We start from the raw sequence: 9,781 nt of genomic DNA, 5'->3' as shown, positions 1-9,781 counted from the left end.
CATTTTTATAGAAATTTTTGAAAATTAATATATTTGATATAATTGCTAGGCGACGCAAGTCATTTATTTTATTTTAAATATACATGTTTAATGATAAATGTGTTGGCACATCACATTGCCTACGACCATACCACGTTGAGTACACCCCATCTCGTCCGATCTGGGAAGTTAAGCAACGTCGGGCCCGGTTAGTACTTGGATGGGTGACCGCCTGGGAATACCGGGTGTCGTAGGCATTTTATAAGTTTTATAGCATATTAGAAAGTACTTTATGTAGAAGTCATTTTTTATCAAAATTTTTGAAAACTAATATATTTGATATAATTGCTAAGCGACGCAAGTCATTTATTTTATTTTAAATATACACGGTTAATGATAAATGTGTTGGCTCACCACATCACATTGCCTACGACCATACCACGTTGAGTACACCCCATCTCGTCCGATCTGGGAAGTTAAGCAACGTCGGGCCCGGTTAGTACTTGGATGGGTGACCGCCTGGGAATACCGGGTGTCGAAGGCATTTTATAAGTTTTTTAGCATATTAGAAAGTACTTTATGTAGAAGTCATTTTTTATCAAAATTTTTGAAAACTAATATATTTGATATAATTGCTAAGCGACGCAAGTCATTTATTTTATTTTAAATATACACGGTTAATGATAAATGTGTTGGCTCACCACATCACATTGCCTACGACCATACCACGTTGAGTACACCCCATCTCGTCCGATCTGGGAAGTTAAGCAACGTCGGGCCCGGTTAGTACTTGGATGGGTGACCGCCTGGGAATACCGGGTGTCGTAGGCATTTTATAAGTTTTATAACATATTAGAAAGTACTTTATGTAGAAGTCATTTTTTATCAAAATTTTTGAAAATTAATATATTTGATATAACTTCTAAGGGACGCAAGTCATTTATTTTATTTTAAATATACACGGTTAATGATAAATGTGTTGGCTCACCACATCACATTGCCTACGACCATACCACGTTGAGTACACCCCATCTCGTCCGATCTGGGAAGTTAAGCAACGTCGGGCCCGGTTAGTACTTGGATGGGTGACCGCCTGGGAATACCGGGTGTCGTAGGCATTTTATAAGTTTTTTAGCATATTAGAAAGTACCTTATGTATAAGTCATTTTTATAGAAATTTTTGAAAATTAATATATTTGATATAATTGCTAGGCGACGCAAGTCATTTATTTTATTTTAAATATACATGTTTAATGATAAATGTGTTGGCACATCACATTGCCTACGACCATACCACGTTGAGTACACCCCATCTCGTCCGATCTGGGAAGTTAAGCAACGTCGGGCCCGGTTAGTACTTGGATGGGTGACCGCCTGGGAATACCGGGTGTCGTAGGCATTTTATAAGTTTTATAGCATATTAGAAAGTACTTTATGTAGAAGTCATTTTTTATCAAAATTTTTGAAAACTAATATATTTGATATAATTGCTAAGCGACGCAAGTCATTTATTTTATTTTAAATATACACGGTTAATGATAAATGTGTTGGCTCACCACATCACATTGCCTACGACCATACCACGTTGAGTACACCCCATCTCGTCCGATCTGGGAAGTTAAGCAACGTCGGGCCCGGTTAGTACTTGGATGGGTGACCGCCTGGGAATACCGGGTGTCGAAGGCATTTTATAAGTTTTTTAGCATATTAGAAAGTACTTTATGTAGAAGTCATTTTTTATCAAAATTTTTGAAAACTAATATATTTGATATAATTGCTAAGCGACGCAAGTCATTTATTTTATTTTAAATATACACGGTTAATGATAAATGTGTTGGCTCACCACATCACATTGCCTACGACCATACCACGTTGAGTACACCCCATCTCGTCCGATCTGGGAAGTTAAGCAACGTCGGGCCCGGTTAGTACTTGGATGGGTGACCGCCTGGGAATACCGGGTGTCGTAGGCATTTTATAAGTTTTATAACATATTAGAAAGTACTTTATGTAGAAGTCATTTTTTATCAAAATTTTTGAAAATTAATATATTTGATATAACTTCTAAGGGACGCAAGTCATTTATTTTATTTTAAATATACACGGTTAATGATAAATGTGTTGGCTCACCACATCACATTGCCTAAGACCATACCACGTTGAGTACACCCCATCTCGTCCGATCTGGGAAGTTAAGCAACGTCGGGCCCGGTTAGTACTTGGATGGGTGACCGCCTGGGAATACCGGGTGTCGTAGGCATTTTATAAGTTTTATAGCATATTAGAAAGTACTTTATGTAGAAGTCATTTTTTATCAAAATTTTTGAAAATTAATATATTTGATATAACTTCTAAGGAACGCAAGTCATTTATTTTATTTTAAATATACACGGTTAATGATAAATGTGTTGGCTCACCACATCACATTGCCTACGACCATACCACGTTGAGTACACCCCATCTCGTCCGATCTGGGAAGTTAAGCAACGTCGGGCCCGGTTAGTACTTGGATGGGTGACCGCCTGGGAATACCGGGTGTCGTAGGCATTTTATAAGTTTTTTAGCATATTAGAAAGTACCTTATGTAGAAGTCATTTTTTATCAAAATTTTTGAAAATTAATATATTTGATATAACTGCTAAGAGACGCAAGTCATTTATTTTATTTTAAATATACACGGTTAATGATAAATGTGTTGGCTCACCACATCACATTGCCTACGACCATACCACGTTGAGTACACCCCATCTCGTCCGATCTGGGAAGTTAAGCAACGTCGGGCCCGGTTAGTACTTGGATGGGTGACCGCCTGGGAATACCGGGTGTCGTAGGCATTTTATAAGTTTTATAGCATATTAGAAAGTACTTTATGTAGAAGTCATTTTTTATCAAAATTTTTGAAAACTAATATATTTGATATAATTGCTAAGCGACGCAAGTCATTTATTTTATTTTAAATATACACGGTTAATGATAAATGTGTTGGCTCACCACATCACATTGCTTACGACCATACCACGTTGAGTACACCCCATCTCGTCCGATCTGGGAAGTTAAGCAACGTCGGGCCCGGTTAGTACTTGGATGGGTGACCGCCTGGGAATACCGGGTGTCGTAGGCATTTTATAAGTTTTATAGCATATTAGAAAGTACTTTATGTAGAAGTCATTTTTTATCAAAATTTTTGAAAATTAATATATTTGATATAACTTCTAAGGGACGCAAGTCATTTATTTTATTTTAAATATACACGGTTAATGATAAATGTGTTGGCTCACCACATCACATTGCCTACGACCATACCACGTTGAGTACACCCCATCTCGTCCGATCTGGGAAGTTAAGCAACGTCGGGCCCGGTTAGTACTTGGATGGGTGACCGCCTGGGAATACCGTGTGTCGTAGGAATTTTATAAGTTTTATAACATATTAGAAAGTACTTTATGTAGAAGTCATTTTTTATCAAAATTTTTGAAAATTAATATATTTGATATAACTTCTAAGGGACGCAAGTCATTTATTTTATTTTAAATATGCACGGTTAATGATAAATGTGTTGGCTCACCACATCACATTGCCTACGACCATACCACGTTGAGTACACCCCATCTCGTCCGATCTGGGAAGTTAAGCAACGTCGGGCCCGGTTAGTACTTGGATGGGTGACCGCCTGGGAATACCGGGTGTCGTAGGCATTTTATAAGTTTTTTAGCATATTAGAAAGTACCTTATGTATAAGTCATTTTTATAGAAATTTTTGAAAATTAATATATTTGATATAATTGCTAGGCGACGCAAGTCATTTATTTTATTTTAAATATACACGTTTAATGATAAATGTGTTGGCACATCACATTGCCTACGACCATACCACGTTGAGTACACCCCATCTCGTCCGATTTGGGAAGTTAAGCAACGTCGGGCCCGGTTAGTACTTGGATGGGTGACCGCCTGGGAATACCGGGTGTCGTAGGCATTTTATAAGTTTTTTAGCATATTAGAAAGTACCTTATGTAGAAGTCAATTTTTATCAAAATTTTTGAAAATTAATATATTTGATATAACTGCTAAGAGACGCAAGTCATTTATTTTATTTTAAATATACACGGTTAATGATAAATGTGTTGGCTCACCACATCACATTGCCTACGACCATACCACGTTGAGTACACCCCATCTCGTCCGATCTGGGAAGTTAAGCAACGTCGGGCCCGGTTAGTACTTGGATGGGTGACCGCCTGGGAATACCGGGTGTCGTAGGCATTTTATAAGTTTTTTAGCATATTAGAAAGTACTTTATGTAGAAGTCATTTTTTATCAAAATTTTTGAAAACTAATATATTTGATATAATTGCTAAGCGACGCAAGTCATTTATTTTATTTTAAATATACACGGTTAATGATAAATGTGTTGGCTCACCACATCACATTGCCTACGACCATACCACGTTGAGTACACCCCATCTCGTCCGATCTGGGAAGTTAAGCAACGTCGGGCCCGGTTAGTACTTGGATGGGTGACCGCCTGGGAATACCGTGTGACGTAGGAATTTTATAAGTTTTATAACATATTAGAAAGTACTTTATGTAGAAGTCATTTTTTATCAAAATTTTTGAAAATTAATATATTTGATATAACTTCTAAGGGACGCAAGTCATTTATTTTATTTTAAATATGCACGGTTAATGATAAATGTGTTGGCTCACCACATCACATTGCCTACGACCATACCACGTTGAGTACACCCCATCTCGTCCGATCTGGGAAGTTAAGCAACGTCGGGCCCGGTTAGTACTTGGATGGGTGACCGCCTGGGAATACCGGGTGTCGTAGGCATTTTATAAGTTTTATAGCATATTAGAAAGTACTTTATGTAGAAGTCATTTTTTATCAAAATTTTTGAAAATTAATATATTTGATATAACTTCTAAGGGACGCAAGTCATTTATTTTATTTTAAATATGCACGGTTAATGATAAATGTGTTGGCTCACCACATCACATTGCCTACGACCATACCACGTTGAGTACACCCCATCTCGTCCGATCTGGGAAGTTAAGCAACGTCGGGCCCGGTTAGTACTTGGATGGGTGACCGCCTGGGAATACCGTGTGTCGTAGGAATTTTATAAGTTTTATAACATATTAGAAAGTACTTTATGTAGAAGTCATTTTTTATCAAAATTTTTGAAAATTAATATATTTGATATAACTTCTAAGGGACGCAAGTCATTTATTTTATTTTAAATATGCACGGTTATTGATAAATGTGTTGGCTCACCACATCACATTGCCTACGACCATACCACGTTGAGTACACCCCATCTCGTCCGATCTGGGAAGTTAAGCAACGTCGGGCCCGGTTAGTACTTGGATGGGTGACCGCCTGGGAATACCGGGTGTCGTAGGCATTTTATAAGTTTTTTAGCATATTAGAAAGTACCTTATGTATAAGTCATTTTTATAGAAATTTTTGAAAATTAATATATTTGATATAATTGCTAGGCGACGCAAGTCATTTATTTTATTTTAAATATACATGTTTAATGATAAATGTGTTGGCACATCACATTGCCTACGACCATACCACGTTGAGTACACCCCATCTCGTCCGATCTGGGAAGTTAAGCAACGTCGGGCCCGGTTAGTACTTGGATGGGTGACCGCCTGGGAATACCGGGTGTCGTAGGCATTTTATAAGTTTTATAGCATATTAGAAAGTACTTTATGTAGAAGTCATTTTTTATCAAAATTTTTGAAAACTAATATATTTGATATAATTGCTAAGCGACGCAAGTCATTTATTTTATTTTAAATATACACGGTTAATGATAAATGTGTTGGCTCACCACATCACATTGCCTACGACCATACCACGTTGAGTACACCCCATCTCGTCCGATCTGGGAAGTTAAGCAACGTCGGGCCCGGTTAGTACTTGGATGGGTGACCGCCTGGGAATACCGGGTGTCGAAGGCATTTTATAAGTTTTTTAGCATATTAGAAAGTACTTTATGTAGAAGTCATTTTTTATCAAAATTTTTGAAAACTAATATATTTGATATAATTGCTAAGCGACGCAAGTCATTTATTTTATTTTAAATATACACGGTTAATGATAAATGTGTTGGCTCACCACATCACATTGCCTACGACCATACCACGTTGAGTACACCCCATCTCGTCCGATCTGGGAAGTTAAGCAACGTCGGGCCCGGTTAGTACTTGGATGGGTGACCGCCTGGGAATACCGGGTGTCGTAGGCATTTTATAAGTTTTATAACATATTAGAAAGTACTTTATGTAGAAGTCATTTTTTATCAAAATTTTTGAAAATTAATATATTTGATATAACTTCTAAGGGACGCAAGTCATTTATTTTATTTTAAATATACACGGTTAATGATAAATGTGTTGGCTCACCACATCACATTGCCTAAGACCATACCACGTTGAGTACACCCCATCTCGTCCGATCTGGGAAGTTAAGCAACGTCGGGCCCGGTTAGTACTTGGATGGGTGACCGCCTGGGAATACCGGGTGTCGTAGGCATTTTATAAGTTTTATAGCATATTAGAAAGTACTTTATGTAGAAGTCATTTTTTATCAAAATTTTTGAAAATTAATATATTTGATATAACTTCTAAGGAACGCAAGTCATTTATTTTATTTTAAATATACACGGTTAATGATAAATGTGTTGGCTCACCACATCACATTGCCTACGACCATACCATGTTGAGTACACCCCATCTCGTCCGATCTGGGAAGTTAAGCAACGTCGGGCCCGGTTAGTACTTGGATGGGTGACCGCCTGGGAATACCGGGTGTCGTAGGCATTTTATAAGTTTTTTAGCATATTAGAAAGTACCTTATGTAGAAGTCATTTTTTATCAAAATTTTTGAAAATTAATATATTTGATATAACTGCTAAGAGACGCAAGTCATTTATTTTATTTTAAATATACACGGTTAATGATAAATGTGTTGGCTCACCACATCACATTGCCTACGACCATACCACGTTGAGTACACCCCATCTCGTCCGATCTGGGAAGTTAAGCAACGTCGGGCCCGGTTAGTACTTGGATGGGTGACCGCCTGGGAATACCGGGTGTCGTAGGCATTTTATAAGTTTTATAGCATATTAGAAAGTACTTTATGTAGAAGTCATTTTTTATCAAAATTTTTGAAAACTAATATATTTGATATAATTGCTAAGCGACGCAAGTCATTTATTTTATTTTAAATATACACGGTTAATGATAAATGTGTTGGCTCACCACATCACATTGCTTACGACCATACCACGTTGAGTACACCCCATCTCGTCCGATCTGGGAAGTTAAGCAACGTCGGGCCCGGTTAGTACTTGGATGGGTGACCGCCTGGGAATACCGGGTGTCGTAGGCATTTTATAAGTTTTATAGCATATTAGAAAGTACTTTATGTAGAAGTCATTTTTTATCAAAATTTTTGAAAATTAATATATTTGATATAACTTCTAAGGAACGCAAGTCATTTATTTTATTTTAAATATACACGGTTAATGATAAATGTGTTGGCTCACCACATCACATTGCCTACGACCATACCACGTTGAGTACACCCCATCTCGTCCGATCTGGGAAGTTAAGCAACGTCGGGCCCGGTTAGTACTTGGATGGGTGACCGCCTGGGAATACCGGGTGTCGTAGGCATTTTATAAGTTTTTTAGCATATTAGAAAGTACCTTATGTAGAAGTCATTTTTTATCAAAATTTTTGAAAATTAATATATTTGATATAACTGCTAAGAGACGCAAGTCATTTATTTTATTTTAAATATACACGGTTAATGATAAATGTGTTGGCTCACCACATCACATTGCCTACGACCATACCACGTTGAGTACACCCCATCTCGTCCGATCTGGGAAGTTAAGCAACGTCGGGCCCGGTTAGTACTTGGATGGGTGACCGCCTGGGAATACCGTGTGTCGTAGGAATTTTATAAGTTTTATAACATATTAGAAAGTACTTTATGTAGAAGTCATTTTTTATCAAAATTTTTGAAAATTAATATATTTGATATAACTTCTAAGGGACGCAAGTCATTTATTTTATTTTAAATATGCACGGTTAATGATAAATGTGTTGGCTCACCACATCACATTGCCTACGACCATACCACGTTGAGTACACCCCATCTCGTCCGATCTGGGAAGTTAAGCAACGTCGGGCCCGGTTAGTACTTGGATGGGTGACCGCCTGGGAATACCGGGTGTCGTAGGCATTTTATAAGTTTTTTAGCATATTAGAAAGTACCTTATGTATAAGTCATTTTTATAGAAATTTTTGAAAATTAATATATTTGATATAATTGCTAGGCGACGCAAGTCATTTATTTTATTTTAAATATACATGTTTAATGATAAATGTGTTGGCACATCACATTGCCTACGACCATACCACGTTGAGTACACCCCATCTCGTCCGATCTGGGAAGTTAAGCAACGTCGGGCCCGGTTAGTACTTGGATGGGTGACCGCCTGGGAATACCGGGTGTCGTAGGCATTTTATAAGTTTTATAGCATATTAGAAAGTACTTTATGTAGAAGTCATTTTTTATCAAAATTTTTGAAAACTAATATATTTGATATAATTGCTAAGCGACGCAAGTCATTTATTTTATTTTAAATATACACGGTTAATGATAAATGTGTTGGCTCACCACATCACATTGCCTACGACCATACCACGTTGAGTACACCCCATCTCGTCCGATCTGGGAAGTTAAGCAACGTCGGGCCCGGTTAGTACTTGGATGGGTGACCGCCTGGGAATACCGGGTGTCGAAGGCATTTTATAAGTTTTTTAGCATATTAGAAAGTACTTTATGTAGAAGTCATTTTTTATCAAAATTTTTGAAAACTAATATATTTGATATAATTGCTAAGCGACGCAAGTCATTTATTTTATTTTAAATATACACGGTTAATGATAAATGTGTTGGCTCACCACATCACATTGCCTACGACCATACCACGTTGAGTACACCCCATCTCGTCCGATCTGGGAAGTTAAGCAACGTCGGGCCCGGTTAGTACTTGGATGGGTGACCGCCTGGGAATACCGGGTGTCGTAGGCATTTTATAAGTTTTATAACATATTAGAAAGTACTTTATGTAGAAGTCATTTTTTATCAAAATTTTTGAAAATTAATATATTTGATATAACTTCTAAGGGACGCAAGTCATTTATTTTATTTTAAATATACACGGTTAATGATAAATGTGTTGGCTCACCACATCACATTGCCTAAGACCATACCACGTTGAGTACACCCCATCTCGTCCGATCTGGGAAGTTAAGCAACGTCGGGCCCGGTTAGTACTTGGATGGGTGACCGCCTGGGAATACCGGGTGTCGTAGGCATTTTATAAGTTTTATAGCATATTAGAAAGTACTTTATGTAGAAGTCATTTTTTATCAAAATTTTTGAAAATTAATATATTTGATATAACTTCTAAGGAACGCAAGTCATTTATTTTATTTTAAATATACACGGTTAATGATAAATGTGTTGGCTCACCACATCACATTGCCTACGACCATACCACGTTGAGTACACCCCATCTCGTCCGATCTGGGAAGTTAAGCAACGTCGGGCCCGGTTAGTACTTGGATGGGTGACCGCCTGGGAATACCGGGTGTCGTAGGCATTTTATAAGTTTTTTAGCATATTAGAAAGTACCTTATGTAGAAGTCATTTTTTATCAAAATTTTTGAAAATTAATATATTTGATATAACTGCTAAGAG

At 37.4% G+C, this 9,781-nt stretch overlaps 34 non-coding genes across 34 annotated transcripts; all 34 read left to right on the top strand.

Annotated features, from left to right (window-relative positions):
• Positions 1-117: 117 nt before the first annotated feature.
• Positions 118-236, top strand: LOC145758427 (5S ribosomal RNA). The gene has a single exon (XR_014286389.1). It is a non-coding gene; the product is annotated as a 5S ribosomal RNA (ribosomal RNA).
• Positions 237-404: 168 nt separating this feature from the next.
• Positions 405-523, top strand: LOC145756618 (5S ribosomal RNA). The gene has a single exon (XR_014284728.1). It is a non-coding gene; the product is annotated as a 5S ribosomal RNA (ribosomal RNA).
• A 168-nt stretch (positions 524-691) lies between these two features.
• LOC145758426 (5S ribosomal RNA) lies at positions 692-810 on the top strand. Its single transcript, XR_014286388.1, has one exon. It is a non-coding gene; the product is annotated as a 5S ribosomal RNA (ribosomal RNA).
• A 168-nt stretch (positions 811-978) lies between these two features.
• LOC145758425 (5S ribosomal RNA) lies at positions 979-1,097 on the top strand. The gene has a single exon (XR_014286387.1). It is a non-coding gene; the product is annotated as a 5S ribosomal RNA (ribosomal RNA).
• A 162-nt stretch (positions 1,098-1,259) lies between these two features.
• Positions 1,260-1,378, top strand: LOC145758423 (5S ribosomal RNA). Its single transcript, XR_014286385.1, has one exon. It is a non-coding gene; the product is annotated as a 5S ribosomal RNA (ribosomal RNA).
• Positions 1,379-1,546: 168 nt separating this feature from the next.
• On the top strand, positions 1,547-1,665 carry LOC145756617 (5S ribosomal RNA). Its single transcript, XR_014284727.1, has one exon. It is a non-coding gene; the product is annotated as a 5S ribosomal RNA (ribosomal RNA).
• Positions 1,666-1,833: 168 nt separating this feature from the next.
• Positions 1,834-1,952, top strand: LOC145758422 (5S ribosomal RNA). Its single transcript, XR_014286384.1, has one exon. It is a non-coding gene; the product is annotated as a 5S ribosomal RNA (ribosomal RNA).
• Positions 1,953-2,120: 168 nt separating this feature from the next.
• Positions 2,121-2,239, top strand: LOC145756760 (5S ribosomal RNA). The gene has a single exon (XR_014284862.1). It is a non-coding gene; the product is annotated as a 5S ribosomal RNA (ribosomal RNA).
• Positions 2,240-2,407: 168 nt separating this feature from the next.
• On the top strand, positions 2,408-2,526 carry LOC145758421 (5S ribosomal RNA). Its single transcript, XR_014286383.1, has one exon. It is a non-coding gene; the product is annotated as a 5S ribosomal RNA (ribosomal RNA).
• A 168-nt stretch (positions 2,527-2,694) lies between these two features.
• LOC145758419 (5S ribosomal RNA) lies at positions 2,695-2,813 on the top strand. Its single transcript, XR_014286382.1, has one exon. It is a non-coding gene; the product is annotated as a 5S ribosomal RNA (ribosomal RNA).
• A 168-nt stretch (positions 2,814-2,981) lies between these two features.
• On the top strand, positions 2,982-3,100 carry LOC145756334 (5S ribosomal RNA). Its single transcript, XR_014284460.1, has one exon. It is a non-coding gene; the product is annotated as a 5S ribosomal RNA (ribosomal RNA).
• Positions 3,101-3,268: 168 nt separating this feature from the next.
• LOC145757013 (5S ribosomal RNA) lies at positions 3,269-3,387 on the top strand. Its single transcript, XR_014285102.1, has one exon. It is a non-coding gene; the product is annotated as a 5S ribosomal RNA (ribosomal RNA).
• A 168-nt stretch (positions 3,388-3,555) lies between these two features.
• Positions 3,556-3,674, top strand: LOC145758418 (5S ribosomal RNA). The gene has a single exon (XR_014286381.1). It is a non-coding gene; the product is annotated as a 5S ribosomal RNA (ribosomal RNA).
• Positions 3,675-3,836: 162 nt separating this feature from the next.
• Positions 3,837-3,955, top strand: LOC145756465 (5S ribosomal RNA). Its single transcript, XR_014284583.1, has one exon. It is a non-coding gene; the product is annotated as a 5S ribosomal RNA (ribosomal RNA).
• Positions 3,956-4,123: 168 nt separating this feature from the next.
• On the top strand, positions 4,124-4,242 carry LOC145758417 (5S ribosomal RNA). Its single transcript, XR_014286380.1, has one exon. It is a non-coding gene; the product is annotated as a 5S ribosomal RNA (ribosomal RNA).
• A 168-nt stretch (positions 4,243-4,410) lies between these two features.
• On the top strand, positions 4,411-4,529 carry LOC145757144 (5S ribosomal RNA). Its single transcript, XR_014285224.1, has one exon. It is a non-coding gene; the product is annotated as a 5S ribosomal RNA (ribosomal RNA).
• Positions 4,530-4,697: 168 nt separating this feature from the next.
• Positions 4,698-4,816, top strand: LOC145758416 (5S ribosomal RNA). Its single transcript, XR_014286379.1, has one exon. It is a non-coding gene; the product is annotated as a 5S ribosomal RNA (ribosomal RNA).
• A 168-nt stretch (positions 4,817-4,984) lies between these two features.
• LOC145757012 (5S ribosomal RNA) lies at positions 4,985-5,103 on the top strand. Its single transcript, XR_014285101.1, has one exon. It is a non-coding gene; the product is annotated as a 5S ribosomal RNA (ribosomal RNA).
• A 168-nt stretch (positions 5,104-5,271) lies between these two features.
• On the top strand, positions 5,272-5,390 carry LOC145758415 (5S ribosomal RNA). The gene has a single exon (XR_014286378.1). It is a non-coding gene; the product is annotated as a 5S ribosomal RNA (ribosomal RNA).
• Positions 5,391-5,552: 162 nt separating this feature from the next.
• LOC145758414 (5S ribosomal RNA) lies at positions 5,553-5,671 on the top strand. The gene has a single exon (XR_014286377.1). It is a non-coding gene; the product is annotated as a 5S ribosomal RNA (ribosomal RNA).
• Positions 5,672-5,839: 168 nt separating this feature from the next.
• Positions 5,840-5,958, top strand: LOC145756616 (5S ribosomal RNA). Its single transcript, XR_014284726.1, has one exon. It is a non-coding gene; the product is annotated as a 5S ribosomal RNA (ribosomal RNA).
• A 168-nt stretch (positions 5,959-6,126) lies between these two features.
• LOC145758413 (5S ribosomal RNA) lies at positions 6,127-6,245 on the top strand. Its single transcript, XR_014286376.1, has one exon. It is a non-coding gene; the product is annotated as a 5S ribosomal RNA (ribosomal RNA).
• Positions 6,246-6,413: 168 nt separating this feature from the next.
• On the top strand, positions 6,414-6,532 carry LOC145756759 (5S ribosomal RNA). The gene has a single exon (XR_014284861.1). It is a non-coding gene; the product is annotated as a 5S ribosomal RNA (ribosomal RNA).
• A 168-nt stretch (positions 6,533-6,700) lies between these two features.
• LOC145756388 (5S ribosomal RNA) lies at positions 6,701-6,819 on the top strand. Its single transcript, XR_014284511.1, has one exon. It is a non-coding gene; the product is annotated as a 5S ribosomal RNA (ribosomal RNA).
• Positions 6,820-6,987: 168 nt separating this feature from the next.
• On the top strand, positions 6,988-7,106 carry LOC145758411 (5S ribosomal RNA). Its single transcript, XR_014286374.1, has one exon. It is a non-coding gene; the product is annotated as a 5S ribosomal RNA (ribosomal RNA).
• A 168-nt stretch (positions 7,107-7,274) lies between these two features.
• LOC145756333 (5S ribosomal RNA) lies at positions 7,275-7,393 on the top strand. Its single transcript, XR_014284459.1, has one exon. It is a non-coding gene; the product is annotated as a 5S ribosomal RNA (ribosomal RNA).
• Positions 7,394-7,561: 168 nt separating this feature from the next.
• Positions 7,562-7,680, top strand: LOC145758410 (5S ribosomal RNA). Its single transcript, XR_014286373.1, has one exon. It is a non-coding gene; the product is annotated as a 5S ribosomal RNA (ribosomal RNA).
• A 168-nt stretch (positions 7,681-7,848) lies between these two features.
• On the top strand, positions 7,849-7,967 carry LOC145757010 (5S ribosomal RNA). Its single transcript, XR_014285099.1, has one exon. It is a non-coding gene; the product is annotated as a 5S ribosomal RNA (ribosomal RNA).
• A 168-nt stretch (positions 7,968-8,135) lies between these two features.
• LOC145758409 (5S ribosomal RNA) lies at positions 8,136-8,254 on the top strand. The gene has a single exon (XR_014286372.1). It is a non-coding gene; the product is annotated as a 5S ribosomal RNA (ribosomal RNA).
• A 162-nt stretch (positions 8,255-8,416) lies between these two features.
• On the top strand, positions 8,417-8,535 carry LOC145758408 (5S ribosomal RNA). Its single transcript, XR_014286371.1, has one exon. It is a non-coding gene; the product is annotated as a 5S ribosomal RNA (ribosomal RNA).
• A 168-nt stretch (positions 8,536-8,703) lies between these two features.
• LOC145756615 (5S ribosomal RNA) lies at positions 8,704-8,822 on the top strand. The gene has a single exon (XR_014284725.1). It is a non-coding gene; the product is annotated as a 5S ribosomal RNA (ribosomal RNA).
• Positions 8,823-8,990: 168 nt separating this feature from the next.
• On the top strand, positions 8,991-9,109 carry LOC145758407 (5S ribosomal RNA). Its single transcript, XR_014286370.1, has one exon. It is a non-coding gene; the product is annotated as a 5S ribosomal RNA (ribosomal RNA).
• A 168-nt stretch (positions 9,110-9,277) lies between these two features.
• On the top strand, positions 9,278-9,396 carry LOC145756758 (5S ribosomal RNA). Its single transcript, XR_014284860.1, has one exon. It is a non-coding gene; the product is annotated as a 5S ribosomal RNA (ribosomal RNA).
• A 168-nt stretch (positions 9,397-9,564) lies between these two features.
• On the top strand, positions 9,565-9,683 carry LOC145758406 (5S ribosomal RNA). Its single transcript, XR_014286369.1, has one exon. It is a non-coding gene; the product is annotated as a 5S ribosomal RNA (ribosomal RNA).
• Positions 9,684-9,781: the final 98 nt, after the last annotated feature.

Source organism: Corella eumyota, chromosome 6 (assembly GCF_963082875.1).
Source record: "Corella eumyota chromosome 6, kaCorEumy4.1, whole genome shotgun sequence".
Taxonomy (NCBI): Eukaryota; Metazoa; Chordata; class Ascidiacea; order Phlebobranchia; family Corellidae; genus Corella; species Corella eumyota.
The sequence above is the reverse complement of the archived record's forward strand: the minus strand, read 5'-3'. Positions and strand labels throughout refer to the sequence as shown.